At 36.0% G+C, this 20,394-nt stretch overlaps 1 protein-coding gene and 1 long non-coding RNA gene across 10 annotated transcripts in view; one reads left to right on the plus strand and one right to left on the minus strand.

Moving 5' to 3' along the window:
- FIGN (fidgetin, microtubule severing factor) overlaps positions 1-9,674 on the plus strand; it is a 145,380-nt gene extending 135,706 nt beyond the window's left edge. For 2 of the 3 annotated variants that reach the window (XR_013371820.1, XR_013371818.1), the window contains 3 exons: positions 1,311-1,409; positions 2,520-2,763; positions 5,527-9,674. The gene's annotated coding sequence lies outside the window, so the exon portion shown is untranslated. The remainder of the gene's footprint in view (positions 1-1,310; positions 1,410-2,519; positions 2,764-5,526) is intronic. The other variant, XR_013371819.1, reaches the window with a different exon arrangement.
- Positions 1-20,394, minus strand: part of LOC144304838 (uncharacterized) — a 41,769-nt gene that overhangs the window by 4,204 nt on the left and 17,171 nt on the right. For 5 of the 7 annotated variants that reach the window (XR_013371821.1, XR_013371822.1, XR_013371823.1 and 2 more), the window contains 2 exons: positions 7,401-7,523; positions 101-164 (listed from right to left, as the gene is read on the minus strand). This is a non-coding gene — a long non-coding RNA (uncharacterized LOC144304838). Of the gene's footprint in view, positions 1-100; positions 165-7,400; positions 7,524-18,969; positions 19,158-19,779; positions 19,885-20,394 lie in introns of all 7 variants that reach the window. The other 2 variants (XR_013371824.1, XR_013371827.1) reach the window with 1 other exon arrangement.

A 20,394-nucleotide genomic window follows, 5' to 3' on the forward strand; every position in this document is an offset into this window, starting at 1 on the left:
ACCAAATGCTGTGCAACTGAATTTGAAACCAGGATCTTTAATCAACGTCATAAAAATAAATAAAAGTCATCGAGGTGATAAAAAGATAATACATACGTACATGATTTAGATCATCCCTTGTACCCTCACCCTTTCTTCAATTTCAGTCCATTTTTTGTGAATATCTGCAATTAAAAAATTTATGAAAATATAACACAACCAATAAAATACCATAATGACATCTACATTCACGTTATATTAAATACCTAATTATCATATCACCTGATGTTTAGCCAAATTATCCCAAATAATGCCAGAAGACTTCATTTAAATACAAATCATATTAGGTAACCAAATATTCACTCAGTTCACTATAAATGCATTTCATCTCTCAGTTCTGTAAAGAGTAAATAATAAAGACACATGATTAATTCAGCGGTGATTGTGAGCCTTAGAAAATTTCTACCAACTATAAGGTAACCTAAGTCTACAATATATTCTAAGACCCTTGTGTATGCTAGTTAAATGACCTAAAATTAAGCCAGGATATATGGAAACTCTGTAATTTCCTCTCAGTTTTGCTGGGAACCTTAAACTGCTCTAAAAAAAATAAAGCTTGCATTAAAAAGTTGTCTGGATTATTAATAAATCAATACTTTAGTAGTTAAGTTTTAATTTTAAGTAAGTGATCCTCAAGTCAACGGCTAAAATGATAAAATTGTTTTTCCTGACCACTGAGATGGAAAGATTATCTAACCTCTTCCTAACAGTGACGTTCACATTACCACTTGGTGCTGGTTGCATTCCAACCAAAGCCATAGAGTTTCAATGACCTATTCTCTAGGTGGCTTGTAAACTTGGGAGGATGCATATCTACACATTTCCTTTATTTTTAGAAAACATAATTTCCTTTCTGATAAACACAGGTGGATGATCAGATAAGTGCCTCCTAAAGGATTGAATTCACGCAATTAAGTAAAAATATTCTTATATATATTGGATGAATTAATTTTATACTGTCTAAAATCCAGTTGACCCAATATGTATGTCATCCATACCAATTCTGGGAGGTGGATTCATCATATCACTGCTACTTTATATATATATATATATATACACTTTACTCTTCCTGGTATTAAGTCCTGGACTTTAAAGAAGTTTGAAGGAGGTGGGAGTGGGGGTGATAGAGAGTGAGGATGGTTAGAAAGGATAGAAATAGACTAAATGGGCTTTATCATGGAGTAAATGGTGTTTTATTTATTGATCTTAAAATTGGTCTAATATCTTTATTTTCCCTAAAAACAAACTAAAAAATATGCTTAATATTTCAGAATAACAATGCAAACGAAACCACTTATGTGACAATGAACAACACTAAGGAGTAGAAGAGTGGTAGTAGGCAAAATTAAATACCCTTTTGAAATGCTTTGGTAAGTGCAGTTTGATGGAAAGTCTTCTAAGCTAGTTTCTCTCCTCTACAGAATATGAAAGAGTTGTTAAATGTCAGTGATGGGTGTTAGGTTTTTGGAATGGCAAATCTAATAAATACATGTTTCTGGCTGGGAATCTACAATTTTAAGGGTTTTATTGTTTATAAATTCATAGTCTCAATGAATGAAAGGCTGATTATTCTTAGGGGAAAAAAGTCATAAAAATTAACAAACTAGAGAAAAGAAAAACAAGTGGGTAATACTATTTCCACTACAATGTCTCACAATGCTTAGATTTAAAAGAAATTATTTAAGAGTCCAATGAAATCAATTATAAATTTCATGCTTGGAAAATATGGATTATTAGTAGGATGCATTCATAGATATTTAAGAATCTTTCTACTATAAACAGTTATATATATATATATAATCAATTTGATTCACATTATTTTAAAAACTCAAGATTTTCACAATTCAAAGTATTTTCATTCTTGCTAAGATGAGGCAAAATGTGAATCCTCCATTATTGGAGATATGTATATAAAAAGGTGAATTTACCATGTCATAGTTATACTAATGACAACTACCATTTTCAGACATGTACTATGGACTTGGCACAGTGCTGAGCGCTTTATCTATCTCACTGTATCTTTTCTACAGCCCTGTGAGGCAGATGTTTATTTTTGCAGAGGACAAAACCGAAACAGCAAATTTAGCAGTTTATCCAACATGCAGTAGATAGTAAATAGTGGAGTGAGACTTTTAACTCAGTACATTGATTCTGTTCTTCACCACTACATTACACTATCTAAAGTTCCAACTGACCTAATACATATGTCAGAGTGATTAACTATACAGATGACTATTAGCCGTTCAAAAACCATGACAGTGTCCTTAAAAATTAGAGTGACAATATACCACATTGGGTGCCAGAACTTTCTGGACTTCACTTTTGACCTATTGGGCTGAGGCAAATTGTCATAGTTGTTAAATTTGTGATAACGCTTTGCATTTAGCGAATGCCATAAGGGTGGTGTTGACTTTACTCGCCAATTATTCCCTACCACACTACCTATGAGTTACTGTATTATCATTATTTCCTGTTTCTAGAAGGAAGCAAACTTTAAAACGAATATTATAAAGATGAATGAACCTTTGACAACTGCTTAGAAGAAATACGCTTTCAAATTTCTCCCATCATCTTCAACTATTACCCGGCCCTCCTTCATTATGAAATACTATTAAAGGTCTAAGTTATATCATAAGAAGATAATAATTTCTGCCTTCAAGAAACTCATCTGGGATAGAGATATTCTCCAGTTTCCAATCACAACAAGCAATTCCATATCAAAAGGTAAACACAGGATAGTATGTTCAGAAATGTGCATCCCTGCATTTGATTCTCTGATACAGTCAACTCTGTTGTGAGGTCACTTGTTTCTGGCTATGGTCATTTTGACAGTGGTAGGAGTCTGGAGAACATGGTGAGCAGAGTCAAAGAATGTGTGAAGCCTCTTTCAAATGGGTGTTAAAGGAACACAGTTAAAGCTCATGTCCAAAAAATAAAAAAAAAAATTAAAAAAGAGGAAAGGAAGAAAATCAAACTGAGAAATTATCAATTGATTTAACGAAATGCTCAGTAATGCAAAGAATGCTGCCAGAAAAAAAAAAAAAAAAACTTCTTTCGTTTCTATCCAATATGCTAGAAGCAGCTACGAAAGACCAGTTGCACATGACCTCTGGAGAACTGTGAAGATCTCTTAAAATTTTTCTAGTTTTTTTTTTTTTTCCCCAGAATTTACTTAATTTTTCTCCATTGAGTATTTTAAGTAAGAACAATAAGCAAAAAGAACACATTTCTAAGACATTGTTTTGAAGGTAATAAAAGAAAAACCCTTTTATTACTCTTTAAATGATGCCGTATAACATTTCAAAGTTCAGAAAACAAAGATTATAAACTAAAAGTTGTCTCAGGTCAAAATGACAGTAGGTTTCTTTCTAAATTATCAGTTAATATCTTATACTAACCTTTGGTAGTCTCTGTAACGTATTGTTTTATATTACTTTGCCATACACTGATAGCTTTTGTAAACTAAGACCTACTTCACTTACTTTTAAAGACAAATGTTTGCTTAGTGTCTACAAATGTGTGCTAACTGTAGTCCCTCAGACATTCATTAGTGTTAAGAATTTGCACTTAAGGAGGACAATGGCATTGTAAATGAAAATGACCAGTAGCCAAAGGGAACATATAATTGTTTGTAATTAAACAAAAGTGTTGCTGAGTTAATCAAATTCACATCTTAATATACTTTAAAGCATTGCTGTCTTGTCAAAATGAAGACTTCAGTTTTCTGTCTCTTTGGAATTTTTTTTTAATTGGTAATGAAAACTAAGCAAATTATACCACTGAGATTTTTTTTAACCCACTTAAGTACGATAAATAAGCCAAGTATGTTTTGATCAAAGTTTTCATTGGAATCTCCTTTTAACTTTTTCACCAGTTCCATAATTAACAGTTTGTACAAGCATGAGCCTATTTATAGCATTTGCTCTGCAATGCCCTGTGCTGTTGATCTCATCTTTTTTGAATTACAACATAAACACTGAAACATTACATCCTTCCCTTGGTAACTGAATCATTCATTTGAAACACCATGGACTTGATGGGATTCTTATGGGGAAAAGAGTTCTTACTGTAATTTTTACCTGAATTTTTCATTTCATTAAAGGTGAGTTCAAATTAAACAAAAGAACTTCAAGTGTTGACTGCCTTCCTAAAATAAAGGAACTGACAGGATTTTGCAGCATATCATACTTCTAGAACCTGTAGGACATTATCCAGTTTCAGTGGATTGTCTCTTAGTTTTTCTAAACCTAAAGGACTTATCAGGGCTTTTTTCTCTTAAAAAGAAAAAAAAAAGCACACTGATAAGAAAATCTAAAGTTATGTCAAACAAATTACGTTTTCGTTATTAGTGGCTAGTTTGTAAATATCAAAGATCCACTTATTGTAGTGCTTGGAGCTGCATTTGCATGCTGATGAAATGCAAGTGGATGGCTGTGAACTGTAGGGTTATCTCTAGTGCAGCAGTGGGGAGCTCCAGAATCAGACAGTTGAGCATCTGACCGACTCAAGAGTCCAAGCTGCAGACCTCTTCTATTCACTTTCTTTACAACAATTAAAATATGCAAAGTGATAATTTTCCTTAAGTAGCCTTAAATGTGCGATCTATTTAAATGTGAAGAAAATTGCCTGAAGCTTCTGGTGTGAGGGACAAAAAAGAATAAATTATGCAAATAGCAGAAAAGGACTCTACCACTTGAACGCCTAATTTTCCTGTAATAAGCATACTGTTTCATTTAATTTTTTGCCTCTTATTAAAAGTGACAGTTCTTTTGCACTGTCTGATGGTTATATCTGACACAAGCTGGGGAAATGACTGCTAGACTAAATGCTAAAGCATTTTGGTAGCTTTTTTAGATGATGGTTACATTCACAAAGTAATTATGCACTGAAGAGTAGAGAAATAAGGTTTAATTACACAGTAATCGCTTCTGATGGACACCGCAGAAGTGTGAACACCGCCAGACTGCAATCCATCAATGACAAACCCCTGGCCACTTTTAATTCCTTCTCATTTGCATCATAACCTCCGCACCAAGTTGCACAAATGCTGTTAAATGTTAATAGGAGCTGTCTCTCCACTCAAAATGAATGCTTAAGCTGTTTCATTTTTTTTCTCCTCCACCTCAGACCTTCAAAACCAGCTCCTCTCTGAGAGCAGGCATTAAGCACAGAGCATGGTGCGTGGTCACTGTTGTGCTAATTGGGAGCAACACTTAAAGTTTTATCTCTCAAGCGCTAATAATGCACACTGCTGACAAACCAGTGAATAAGTAATGTACTTGGAGGAGAGGAGGGGGAAGAAAGGCATGCCTAGAATGAAAAATGCAGTTGGGACCGTTGTTCAGTGACTAGCTATTTGATTAGGCCCTGTAGTCATATTTAATCCAGATCCTTAGGGAACATAGACAAAATTACATCTTCATCTCATCAAACATTCAGCCATATTTAAGCATTCAGCTGATCAAGCTTTTATTGTTTCTCTTGCAGCAACATGGAGACAATGTTGTCCTGCATTCTTCAGTTCCAGAAGCCTGAGGAAGAAAGGCCCTCTGAGCTGTGAGCCCACGTTTCAGGGCTCACCAAGGCCCTCTGAGCTGTGAGCCCACGTTTCAGGGCTCACCGTGGTTAGGGGTTCCCAGAAGCAAGGGAATAAAATAATTCTAGGTGCTATGTACTAACGTTTGAGTTGATAAAACCTCCAGCCTTCGATTCCAATTGTATGGTCCTTGATACTCAATCTTATTTTCCCTATTAAAAAGAAAAAAAAAATGTTCTTTGCTCTACTTCGTCTTTAAACTCAGTCCATTTCCTGGGACAGGTCTACATCATTAAACTGCAGATGGTTCTATTTCTATTAAGCAGCAGGTATCATTCTTGTCCTGTCAGGAGGAGGCTCCACCTGCTGCCGGCCCACCGATACTTCCAGCTGACTGCTTTGCAGAACAGGAAAGGTAATTTGTAAGCAGTGTGCTAAGTTTAACAGGAGTCTGTAAGAAGTGACAAAATAGCCATTTTCTGCATGAAGATTGAGAATTATCAACACCTTTCGGTGCATAATAGTTAAGCCTTTATCACTTGAAGAACTGCTGATAAGGTTAAGAACACTAGACAAACTGCTCATTAGTGGAAAGGTTTGCCTTTTACATTAAAGACTGCTGGGTACTGAAGTTCCTCTAGTGAGCAATACATCCCTGGCATTTGAAAAGAATGAGCCGATCGGTGTACATAAATGAATATGGAAAAGGAGACCTGGAATGTTCTAATAATATTAGTGAGGTTTTTCTCAAGCTTAGGAAATGATAAGCCTGTTAAGTGTGTTCAAAAGCTGTGTGATTTGGTAGGTAAGGGCTGAGATTAGAAGTCATAAGACCTATATTCTGTTCTATACTCTAGCACTGACTAGCTGTGTGACCTTGGGTAGGTAATTTACATTTGATGAAAGCTAGATCATAAGATGATTGAGATACAGAATATCAGGATTCTTTAGGCTGCATCAATAAATAGTCTGAATTAGCTGCAAACATCTCATGCAATATATTGGTAATAAATACAGGAAAGAAATACAGGTAATAAATACATCTCTATGCAATATACTGGTAATAAATATTTAGGGCACATTTATTTTATGCTGGCAAAGTGGATTAAGAATTAGAAACTGGCACTGATCTCATTCATATTTAGAAACCCTGTGTGACCAGGGGAATGACAGTTGTTTCTGTATCCCTGCTATATAGTTTTCATACAAATAAAAACCAGTAAATGATGACTTCCTTGGGGACTATTTATAACACTGCATCTCTAGTTGAAGCCTCCAAATAGTCATATCAAATAGGTAATATTAACCCTATTTTATGGATGAATAAACCAAAGCTCAAAGTTTAAGTCGCTTGGACTAGGACACATACGTGAGTAGCTATAGTGGGACTGAACCCAACTCCGTGTGGTTTTGAAGTTGGCATGTTTAAGCTTGTTTTGGGATTGAGTCCCATTTCTACAGAGCACCGCAACACAAACTGAGTCTGCTTCTATTCCATCTCTCTCTGGCTACATGACCTGCGTCCTATTCATCAATCTCTCTTTCTTTGGCCTACTTAACATGTTTATCAAATCCTGTAAAGGAGAGCAAGGCTTAACTTCAATCACATTAGAAACTGTTCAGCCTACTGATGATATCAGGCCAATACCGAAGAGCCGTCCCTAAAAACAAATACAGCTTTCTACTTAATTTGTTGAGATGAAGTGTAACATTGAAAAATCTCTGCGCCTATGTGAAAATCTGGGCATATCAACAGAGATGTTATTGCCACCTCTCAATGAAGTATATTGTGAGCAACGCTCCTTTCAAACGTATGTGTACTTACGTATCATCCCAAGTCCTCTTGTGCACAATTAAGGCAAAGTGTGGTAGCCTGAAGCAAAACTGTTCTGGAACCCACAACCACGTCTTTAGAAGACTCTTTGCTCCTTCGGTGGCAATCCTTCTCCTGTGAGGGATGAAAGTCAGTTAATATAAAGGGGAAAGAGGGGAGGGCAGGAGCATTCAGCACCAGCTCCTTATTGCCTGATCAGGCTGCAGAAGGAATAGATAAAGGAAAGATTCAGAGAGGAGACTCCCAGAAAGCAATGATGAGGGAAGACAGTGTGTAAGTCTAAGAAGAAGAAACTGTACTGGCCAGGAGAGGTTTTCTGCAAGTATGCGTGCATATTGAAAGGAAAAGAAAAGCAAAAAAATAATTTTCTTCTCCTGTACCAGCTTTCTGGTATTTTAGTCATCTACATTTTGACACAAGCATCCCACCTAGCTTCCCTCCAGGCCCATCTTAAGTACTTCTGAGATATGTCAACCTAAGCCTGTCCTGTATGACTAAGCACGGCTCCTCCACCCTGCTGGTCTCTACGCCAAGGATCACTTTTCAGAATCTGTCGACAGTCATGAAGTAATCAAGGTATTTTCTTTTCCCTTGAATCACCACTACAAGGGTCTCACAATTCCACTTCTCTCTTAAGTGAGGCAAATACTGTGCTGCCAGCCTGTGGGTTAACCATTTACAGACTTCATTTTTTTCCACAGAGATTTTGCATGGTCATGTAATTAACACAGTTACAACTTCCTCTTTAATGTCTGTCTCCACATCCACATGATAAGCTCCTTTAAGCCCACCTGTCCCATATACCACTGTGTTCCCAGTGCCTAGCACAGGACCTGGAGTCCTTCAGGACACAAAAACTATAAACAACCTTTCTCAGATGGGGAAGCAAGGAGGCAGAAGAATAATACTAAAGGATCCCGCAGTAAATTCCAATAGTAAAAAGAATGAGAAGAAAGTTGTATGAAGATGTACTGGAAACGTGAGCGCTGGCGTTTTTACGAAGAAATCAGTGATAGAGAAAACTCTGGCTGTGGGTGACTCAGATCTAGGCCCCTTGTCTGGTAACCGTAGGGAATCCTACTGCAAATATGTGAATATTGAAGACTGAGCTCTACATAGTAGGAAGATATTAAAACTGGTTTAGACGTTAACAAATTTAACAAAGATGATGAAGACTATAAAAATACATGATGATGCTTAAATTGCTTATTTTCTGGTTTTAATATAAAGGACTAACCACTAACGCGTAGAAAGCATACAGCTACAAACCCGGTATCATGTCATTGTATGTTAATTACTTCTGAAGTGCTATTTTTTTTAATGCAAAACACAGTTTTATATAGTCTGTTGCCCATGTTGCATAATTACCTAATCATACCTAGAGAGAAAAGTAAAACTAGAGAGAAAAACTAAAGAGAAAGTTAAGGATAAATCTGAATTCACAATTCCCAATTAAACTGAAAACTATTTGAATGTAACTCAATAGTATCTATTGATCTATACTATGGGGGTGATTTCTCAAACTACGTATTATTTGGTAAAAGTCTGCCAGGAGTTAATCTATAATTCTGTGCTAGTTCTGTTCTCTACTGGCATAATAAAGGTTCCAGGGTACTTAGAGTTCCCTGAATCAAAGGCACCGTACAAGTAGAAAGTGGTGCATGTATTATTAACCTTTCTGCGCTTGTTTCCTCATCTGTAATACGGGGTTAATGATATTTCTGTACCTCACAAGAATGTTGTGCGAATTAATGTTTGTAAAGCCCTTTAAGATCCACGGATGAAAGATGCCATAAAAGTCCAAAGGTGATAATATTATAGTTATTGAAATTGGAAACACCAATAATGTTCGGAACTGAATATATATTTGTTGCAAGGCATCCTGTGTATTATGAATTCACAGGCACTTACAGAACCTTACTGTTTCAAAATTAATGTTTTGATATACATAGAATAAATCCTGAAGAGATATTACATGTATGTTATAAGCCAAATGACTGTAATTTGTTCATAAGTAGCAAAAGCATAGTAACAGTGTCCACATTTTCCCATGTTTCTTTATAGAAAGTACTGCAGTGGAAGTCACTGGATCTGTACTTGAAATTATGTAACGTGAGAGCAATCTACTTACACCAAGGCAGTAAATGGCATGCTACAAATGCTAACATGATTTAATGAAATCATCTGTATCTCTCTTAATACTGTATTTTTTCACTTATACTTTGAATCTAATTGGCTTATAAATATTAAGCAAAAGACACCTAATATTCCTGAAAATGAAAAATACAAATTATCATTTGTCACCTGTTAGTCTGCTTAATTTCTAATGTGGGCTTTAAGTATTTTTTTAAATGTTTAAAAAACCATTTTACTAAATCACTATTACAAAAAAAGGGGAGAAAATAAGTTATGGTATATGGTAGCTATATTTTTGAAATACTCAAGTATTTCATGAAATATATGTATATTTATTATTTATCCACCCATTCACCCACTCAACATTTCACTCATTCTCAATAATAGTGTTTAGTTTTGCCATACACAATAATTAAAAAATACAAGCTGTAGAACACACGTGAGCATGAATGTGAATGTATGCTTTTTTAAAGATTTGAGAGAAAGAGAGAGAGAGAGAGAGAGAGAGCATGAGTGAGAGGGAGGGGCAGAGAGAGAGGGAAAAGTAGTCTTCCCACTGAGATCATGACCTGAGCCAAAGGCAGACACTTAACCGACTGAGTTACTCCGGTGCCCTTGAATGTATGTTTATACGTAGAGAAAACAGGCTAGAAACATGACATCATTCCACTACCAAACTTCAGAAAAACTCCTTTTATTTATTTATTTATTAAAGATTTATTTATTTATTTATGATAGAGAGAGAGAGAGAGAGAGAGAGAGAGAGAGGCAGAGACACAGGAGTAGGGAGAAGCAGGCTCCATGCCGGGAGCCCGACGCCGGACTCGATCCCGTGACTCCAGGATCGTGCCCTGAGCCAAAGGCAGGCGCTAAACCGCTGAGCCACCCAGGGATCCCCAGAAAAACTCCTTTTAGGAAGTGGTTGGGATTAGGCAAAGTGCAAAAGAACTTTTGTGTTTTATTTAAAACAATCTCTATTGATCTATTTTGTTACAATAAGCATGTGTAACTTTTTTATTTTTAAAAGCCATATTCACAGAATGAAAAATAGATTTGAAAGACTAAAATATAAAAATGAAGATTGATGAGATAAAACTAAAGAATTAAAGTCCGAATTTAAGCAACATAGTAAATTTATTGTCAAACAGACTGAAAAGGAAGGACAAACAGGTAAAGGAGGGATTCATTATCCTTGATCATAATTTAGGAGAATTAACATACACAAATGTTTTTGTTTTTTCAAGACACACCTTAAAGACTTTTAAAGATTTAATTAGAAGAAATGCAATTTTGTCTTTTAATCCATTGAAGCATGATTTTCAACTGAGTAGAAAAAAGGTTAACTTCAAATGATAGTGGCAAACCAGTCAAGGAAAAACAACAGAGTTCACAATTAAGTCAGGGAGTCAAACAAACGTTATATTTAGAAAGTCAAGAGCTTTGTTTTGGCTCTTTTAGAGGTTTTCTCCAATTTATGGGAGGTTCAAGGTTACCAAGCTCAACATCCAGAGCTCAAAGTCATTCCAGAGTTTATTCAATATTATAGTTCAAAGATTTAAATGTGTTACAATAAAAAAAAATGTGAAACCTGGGACTACCAATTTTATAAGTAAATTATAGTAACAGGTCACATGGGCCAGCATACCTCCAGACACCTAATAAGCAGCTAATAAGCTAATAAGCTAATAAGCAGAAAACTTCTATATTTAGAAGTCTAAAATCAGAGAACACTAACACATGTTTAAGACCTTAACAAAAATTATAAATTCTTATATGCATATTTATAAATAAGACACTTCCTAGAAAATATGAATAGGTAAATAGAATTAAGATAGCATGTGACCTGAATTCCATTTCATCTACTCTAATAATTATTATATGATTTTTTGTTTCACTTCTACTCTTTTCTTTTTGCTTCATCATATCATTTTGGCTTTTGTTACTGTTGTTGCCTTTACCTACAAACTCCTTGGTTAATATCTGGAAAGACTGTGGTGCTCAAACATAAAATACAACAAAAACATAAGAGGCCGGTGATATTTCATTTAACCTTTTTATTTTGATTAGTTACACAGATATATTGACCTCTTAATTTCTTTGGAATCTTCCAGAATTTCCTGTAGATAGGTAAATAGCATTGCACATCACTGTCATTACCGATCTCCAGCAAAATGTGTTGAACTGTAATGAAGAGATCAATTCCTGGCAGAATTTTTAGCAAATATGAATGGCCAATGAACATTAATGAATTAATAAAAATACTTAATTAGATATTATGATTATAATGAAATTAATTCATTGGCTTACTCATATGATGCAAGCTGTAGAAAAATGTTAATTCCTCTGAGGTCTACAGCTTTCCACTCACGTTACCCTCCCATCTTTTTCGTTTGTTTTCATTAACAAAGTAAAGTTTTCTTCTGTAGAAAAATTATGTGATTAGTCCATCATCTATTGAACTTCTCTCTCCAAGGACATGAAAAATATAGTAAATACCAAAACACGGTGCTTTCTCATTATTCCTTTTCTACCAACTTCACTAATTCCTTTTTGTCTGTAAACCCTTGGTCTGGTTATTCCTAATGTTCTAGCCATAATTTTTCCTTCATTCTATACTTGCCTCTAGCTTCTATGATTTCCTCCAGACTCCCCCAGTTGGTATTTCCGATCTCAAATATTCAATTTTATGAAATGTATCCTTAATCATATTCATTTGTTCATTCACTCACTTATTCATTCAAAAATTATTTTTGACTCTAACCTTGCCCCCATTTATCTCAATAAATCCTGCAATTCAAATCATGTCAGTTCCTGCTCAAAACCCTCTTATGATATTCCATTTAATTTAGTCTTTAACAGGAGTCTGTAAGAGCCTCAGTTATCCTTTTCCCTGTTAAATCCCTGATTTCATCTAATATTACTTCTCTTTCATTCTGCTCAGCCACCTTGATATATAAACACAAGGTACACTCTTGCAAGAATTTTTACACTGTTGTCTCTTCTCAGAACACTCATCCACATGGTTTAGTCCTTCACCTTCTCTAAGCTTTGGTTTAAATGATATCTTCTCAACATGACCTCACCAGCTCATTGCATTTAAAAATAAAATTCTAAAAAAAAAAAAAAAAAAGATTCTTCAACTTAAGTACTTCCTACCCCCTTCTGTGCTTTCCTGCCTTCATTGCAGTGAAAACCCTCTAACATAGAGGATGGCAAACAATGGTCTGTGGGCCAAATCCAATCTGCCCCTTGTTTTTATAAGATTTTATTACAATAGCATCCTCTTATGTATTGTCTATGGTTTGTTTTGTACTACAAAGATAGAGTTGAATAGTTACAACAAAGACCACCTGGCTCACAAAGCTTAAAATATATAATATCTGCCTCTGTACAGAAAAAGTTGGCCAGCTCCTGTTCTAATGTATCAAAGAGCAGACAGGGATCTTTCTTCTATTTTTTTTTTTTTTTTTGCTTTTACCTGCAGTGCCTAGAAGGGTGCTCAGCACAAAGTAGACACTGGAAAAACATTTGTAAACAAATAAATGAATCTCCTGATATGTACCAAGTACTGAGCAAGGCTCTGAGCATGCAGTTTTGCTCTTTGTACATTATCCATGCAATCCTACCACATTTTCCTGTTCAATTTTTTTTCTCCCTACAACAAAAACTCAAAAACAATGAAGACTATTTCACATCTCTTCACTCCTAAAACCTCAAACACTCCTTTCTTTTACTTTCAACTAATGACATTGCTTAATACTTACTTGAGCAAAGAGAAGCAGTGAGAACACAGCCACATGATATTCCAACAACTACATACGCCAACCTATTTGTATTTGTCCCCATATGTTTGTCTTCCTCCATGTTAAGTGAATGACTAGTTCCATATCCCTCAAGTTAAAGCTCCTTTATGCCTCTCCTCTGAATAGCAAAACTCATCATAAAAGCATTTTATATTTGCTGTCATCACTTAATCACTTCTCATTGTTAACTCACTATAATAAGATTTTTATCCCAACAACTCCAATGAAGGCTCACTTATCAAAGTTACCCACAATATCTATTTTGGCAAAGTCAGTGATTAGTTATCAGTCCTCTACTCGACCTCTAAGCATTTGATCATTGCTTCCTTCTTAAAACATTTTTTTCTCTTTCTATCCTGGACATTACATTCTTTCTACTTCTTAAGCTAAAACTCCTCAGTCTCTTTTACTGTTCCTTCCTTCTCTTCCTGATCTCCAAATGTTTTGAGCATCATCTCTCTTCTTTTAACTCCTTGGGATTATCATCTATTTCTATAAAGTTGAGAGTTTAAATAAGGAACTATTTATTTTTAAAGTGTAAGCAAGATACAGAATATCATAAGGGATAATACAGTACCCTTCAATAAAGAACAGCAGAACTCTGTTTTATAATGGTGTGCTGGACCAACCCAAAGGGCTTATGAGAATAGGCTATTATATTTTGGGCAATTTGCAAGCCAGTTGTCAAATGCAGCCATTATTAAAAATTAGTCTATATAAATTTATGATTAAATAAATACTAAAAGTAAAAGTAATAAATATTGAAATCCATTCTTTCTCAATTATTTTACTACAATTTTCTATCACATATGTTTCTAGAGATTTATGTCTATTATAGCTGTATGACAGAAATAATAGATAATTGGCTGCTTCAGATCTCTTCTCAACTTTACATTCAATGATATCACATTGGTAGCTTAAAGTCAGCCATGGATGGAGAACTCACACCACAGAAGTTAGCATAGACCTAACAAAGTGATCGAGAAAATGCAGATTATACTTAAAAGTGTTTCGATGTCTGTGACCATTACATTATAAATAATAATTTTAAAACCTGGTAATATACTCTTCTAGTAGTCAAAAACTATTACTAATTTAGTTAAGAAGTCATTTATATCATTTACAAATTCCCAAACCTGTTCCTTTTGTCTCACTTTCATTGTAAGCACTAATAAAAATGAAAGCATCAACCAAAATTCATGTTGGATCTATACTTGTCAATCATAAGAGTTTGGCAAAAATCAACAAAAGCGTTCTGTGAAAATCAATTGGCTATAGGAAATTTATTATACTGCATATTTTATTTTTATTTGTAAATTATATTCTATGAATCCTTCATATTGGAAAATTTATAACAAACTTACACACTTATAAATCTGTTATAGTATGTATACATATTGTTTTTAGGGACCCAGCTGTTAAGTATCTGCTGGCATACCACTCTTTTGTAGCCTTCCTGAGGCCTGAGGGAGCAAGAAGAATATTAAGTGTTGAAAGGGAACTCAAGAAAAAAGAACTATATAGAGAGGGCCATCTAATAGGACCTATAACTTTTGGTAGAGAGTTGCAGAAACCCTCTTTGGTGAGGGGTTGGAAATAAGAGAGATAGGAAAATAAATACTTTGACTTCATACCCCTTTCTCCCTTCCATCTCTCACCAAGGTTCCCCATTTGGGCTGAACTCAAGTGTAAGCCAAAGGGCAAAAGAGCTTGTAACATAGCCTATACAGTTTAGCTTCCTAGAGCACAGAATGCTATGGAAAATGGTAGAATGGACGTGGAGGAGCAGATGGAAGTTATTTAGGACATTCTACACCATTTGCATCTCAACATACATAATTGTGCTTAAACAGCTGCAAAACTTGTGGCCCTGAGACAGTAGTGAAATGTAGTGGGCTAGATTAATAGGAAGTAGGCCCTAATTCCTAGAAACTGTAAATGTTACCTTATTTAGAAAAAGAGTCATTACAAGTGTGGTTAAGAATGTTATTCTGGATTATCTGGGTGAATTCCAAATGCCACCACAAGTGTTCCTATAAGAAAGAGGGGCAGAAGGAAATTTGATGGGGGAAATTTGAGGAGCAGAAGAGAAAGTGATATGAAGTGATATGAAGACAAAAGCAGAGATTGGAATGATGCAGCCACAAGCCCAGGAAAGCTGGGAGTGACAAGGGCTGGAAGAGGTAACGAACAGATTCTACTACAGAGCTCTGAGGAAAATATAGCTTTGTCAACACTTGATTTTGCCCCAGTGTTATTTATTTTGGTGTTCTAGACTTGAAAACTGTGAGAGAATAAATTTCTGTTGTTTTAAGCCACCCAGTTTATGGTAATTTGTTACAGCAGCCCACAGGAAATGAATGCAACACACTAAGTCCCATCAGATTCCATGTTATCAATAGGCTCATATCAGTTGGGTCATGTTCCCAACCTGAAATCTAAAACATTAGCCATCACGAGTGCTATTCATATAAAATAGTAAGGGGGTATGAAATACAGCTAATTTACATAAAACAGTTGCTACATTCTCACTTTTGTAGCTACATCTGAGGCCTATGTTGGAACATGCCATAAGGAATCTTCCATAGGATCATAGGTGTGAGTTAAGGAAAAGGTGGCAAAGCAAGTCAAGCCCATATGATAGGAATCCGAGCCATCTGCTTCTGCAGTTTATCTCTAGACATACATGGTATCATTTATGGCATTTTCATTTTATAATAGAGTTGCTGTGTGCATTTTCAATTTTATGGTCCTATGAATTAGGTAACACTAATTAAAGATGAGCAAAAGGGTTGCATAGTCCTTTGGTAAGGTACTCAGTTTCTACCAGGTCCAATAGCAAGTGAGTGACTGCTTATCTCTTCAGAGATTAGTTTGTTAGCAGGAGAGGGCATGGCCTTACTCCAAAATTCTATGGTCTACACTATTTCTCCTATTGGAAATTGCCAGAGGCTCCATATTGAAGGCAAATGACCTTGCTATTCAGTCCATGTAGTTTAGCCTCTTGGGGTACAGAACAAAGTAGACAATGGAGTGGATGTGTCCGTCTGCCACAGATACTTCTAATGCCATTGGGTTTGTTAGGCCATAATGCCAAATCATAGAGCTTTTTCTTGCTACAGGACCCACTTAAATCTTGGAACTTTAAGGTTACTCTCTAAATACATGACAGTAGCACAGTAGCATGCCCAAATGTTTCCTCCAAAAATCCAAAAAGGCCCACCAAGCACTGTGATCCTTTCATTGTGAAGGGCAGTGCAGCAAATCAGCTCCATTTTAAAGAGGATCTCCTGACATGACAGGAGACCCACTAGACTGCTAGCAACTTCACTAAACTGACAGCACTTTCATGAGATCTATCTCAGACTCTTTGGTACACATGTTGCTTACTTTTCTTTTTCTTTTCTATTTTTCTTTTTTCTGAAGAATGTATGCAGCAATCAGATGTCGTTTACATTTAAAGTGTCTTCTTCTCATTTAACAATTTCATATTATTCTGTGAAATAACAGAGCAGTCAAGTTCTCTCCTGACTATTTTGTGACACAGAGATGAGCTGACATAAGTTGGGCCAAGAGAGTAAAGGAATATTGATATCCCTGCCTTGTGAAGGAAACTGCTTCTGTTTATGTTTACTAACAGAGAAAAGGGAAAAAATGCATTTGTTAAGTAACAGGTATCAGGGGCCATACTGATTTCCTCTGGTGAAGCTACTACATTGGGAACATCAGATATGATTGGCATTATCACTTAATTAAGCTTCTGATAACTTATCCTCATTCTCAAAGACCCGACTTTCGCACTGGCCACCCAAGTAAGTGAGTAAAACAGGGATATTGTCAGATTCACCATCAATGTAATTGTTTAAGTATTTGGGTGGCACATCCCCTTTTTGATGAAGTATTGCTTTTGTTTTACCTTGGCAAAGGAAGACAGTGCCAGGGGCTTTAACTTTGTCCCTATTCTGCATTAGAACTTATTTCTACCAGTGAATTCTATCATGAAGTTTTTCTATCTTCACTATGAATTTTTGGCATGTAGGGGGAAATAAGGTCTGAAGTCCCTCTGGACACTTTCTGAAATGGACTTAAGCCATCTGATAACAGAGCATTTATACCAGATCTTCACAGATCCCAACTCTGACCAGTGGACCTCAGTGGTTATTTCCGTTCTCCAGGCATTAGAATTATTTAAGAGGAAATATGTATTAATCGCTAAAGTCTTATCTACTTACTTCTCCAATGCAGTGGTTCTCAAAGCGTGATCCCTAAACCAGCAGCATCAACATCACACTTGGGAACTTGTTAGAAATATACATTCTGGTGTCTCTACCCCAAAGTTATTAAAGAGTAGGACCTAGACATCTATGTTTTAAAAGCCCTCCAAGTGATTCTGATGCATACTTAAGTTTAAGAACCACTGCTCCAGGCACAATCATCATTAAATAGCTGCAGTTACCTCTGGGGCATATGTGGAGGAAGAGTCATGTGACCCTATTGCCAGGTCATTCCTTGCAAGGTCTGACCTTCTCCAGGACTCCAGACCTTCACCAGGACTATGATTTTTCTCCTCATATATATCAAGTAGCATCCTAGTTGGATGCCCTTTTATATTGTGTCTAAAAACTTCATGATCACTTAGCTGCTGCCAAAAACCCTCGAAGGTCGAAACATTCTGATTATTACTCCATCTCTGTGTCTTACTATGGTAATTTTGTCCACTTCATTTATAATAAATTAGCACTCCTACCTGGCCTCTAATTCTCTGGTTTCCTATTATTCCCACTGTCATCACGAAATGCAATTCCATCATTCCATATCCTACCATAAACTCTGGCCTAGAGAAAACAGTCACCAAAGAACATTACTTTAGTTTTCAAGGATACTGGCACCCCTCCTTATCAATGGATTCCTTAAGGTCTTGATAAGGAGTATGTTCTCGGGGCCCTCTTGGGTAATTCAAATAAAGATTGGCTGATTGGGTTACACATAATCAACCCATTCCAGTATTCCCATTTTCCCAAGACTTAATTCTTTCCCCTATATTGTACCAGAGAAGTTATGTTATTCAACCTTATTGAATGTAGGCCACAACTGATTGAGTCCAGGCTTCAAATAGCCAACCTAAACGACTATAAAACCACTTTTAAGTGCTCACAATACATTAAATCCCAAATCCTGAGTGAATAAATAAAATCGTGTCAACTTAATCCAGCCTTATATTTTTTTCATCCTTTGATGAAAAGATTTTTCATCCTTCTCATATACATTCTCCAGACTCCTATCAGTAGACCTCAGTGAGATCCTGTAAGTCTTTCGTTGTTAGGATATTTCTTCCTCTTAAACCCAGTCTTCTCCTTCTGGCTACACTAAAGTCTAATGCTCATTACCAATCTGGAGGCTTTTGGGAGAGTCAGAAGGTGATCCTAGGAAGATTAAGCATCAGGTAATGAAAATAATACCCTAGAGTCATTCACTAAAAGGCTGGTTCCCTCAAATACTGAACAAGAGGCTGCCTCTGCTGGAAAGAGATATAGGAATTCAAAGTTCCCAGCTCTGCTTTTTTTCTGCCCAAATATCCCTATTCTGACACATGAGAGCCTTCTTCCCACCAGTTCTTTTACCTCAGTATAAAAGACTTGATGCATGTAATTGGTGGTCAAATCTTCAGCTATTATACACGAGGAACAAGCTTGATCCCAGCTGTATTTTATCAAGAAGAGGAGGGGCTCCGTCAAAGCTGCTGGGACTTGATTTTTCTAGACGTGATCTCAGTTGGTATTCAATTTCTGCTTTTCCTTTTGTATACTACCTTACAGTTATCAAAAAAAGACAGTTGATGTCACCATCTTTATAATTACTGCTGTTGCCATAGTGATAAGTGCTACAACCACCTCATTGCACAACACCTTGACCCCTCTACTGGTGATAATTTAAGTAATCATAATGCCACTGCATGCCTTTGGATTACCCATGTCCCATTCCTCACCCCTCAATCCCAAAGAGAGTTATCAAAGCACTACGCAAATATGTAAAACATAATCCCAGAATTCCATTTGAGAGTCAGTTTGTAGAGCCACTTCTAGTAGCAATTACTTTATCAGTCTTAATAGACCATAAGGAAGTTGCCTGGGGAATGGTGTATTATTTTTTGTCCCAGCAGAAAACACATGGCATACTAAAAGTAAGATAATCAGAGGAGGATTTAATGAAGGGACTTTTACAAAGGTGTGAGCAGGGTGGGAGGAAACCATAAAAGATAATGTAATATACCAGAATAAGAAACAGTAAGGGATCTGTTACCAACCCTATGACTAAAAGGGTAGGGAGAGGGGTGTGGACTAGGAAGCAGGAGAAAGAAACCTGGGTAAAGAGGGACACATGACAAGAACTATGGCATTTGGCTGAGGGAGTCAGACAGCCCATTTTAATACCTTAGAGAAGAGGCGAAGGTAACAAATACTTTAACGACTCTTTCCTTCTTCCTCATTGTGAAGATTTCCCAGTGGAAGGACCTAATCCATTGTCATCTCTCATGACTAGATCAAGGGGAAGTGGAGAAGAAACAGAAGGTATCCAGCATAATATTGATTATTTCCAACTATTTCCAGCCCTAATCTTTCTAATAAGGATCAGACTTTTATACCCAACTGTCTGCTCAACATATTCCCTTAAAGTATCTACCAAATATCTCAAATTAATATTTTCAAAATGGAAGTCACTGTTTTGTCCTCCTACCCTTACTTATGCGTCTCCCTCTCCTGTCTTCTCCATTGTAATAAATGTTACATTTTCCCATCACTGAGTTCTAAATTCTAAAATCATTTTTTATTTCTTTCTTCACACCAAATCCATCATGAAATCTTGTCACTCTTCAGTCTAAAATACATCCCAAATCAGAACACTTCCTATTACCTCAACCACTACAATTCTATTTCAAATAATGATTATCATTCACCTAGACTACTGCAGTAACCTCTCAACTTGACTCCATAGTTCTGCTCTTGCCCTCGTATACTTTATTATCCAAATAGGACCAGAATGGTCTT

Source organism: Canis aureus, chromosome 34 (genome assembly GCF_053574225.1).
Source record: "Canis aureus isolate CA01 chromosome 34, VMU_Caureus_v.1.0, whole genome shotgun sequence".
In the NCBI taxonomy this organism is placed as follows: Eukaryota; Metazoa; Chordata; class Mammalia; order Carnivora; family Canidae; genus Canis; species Canis aureus.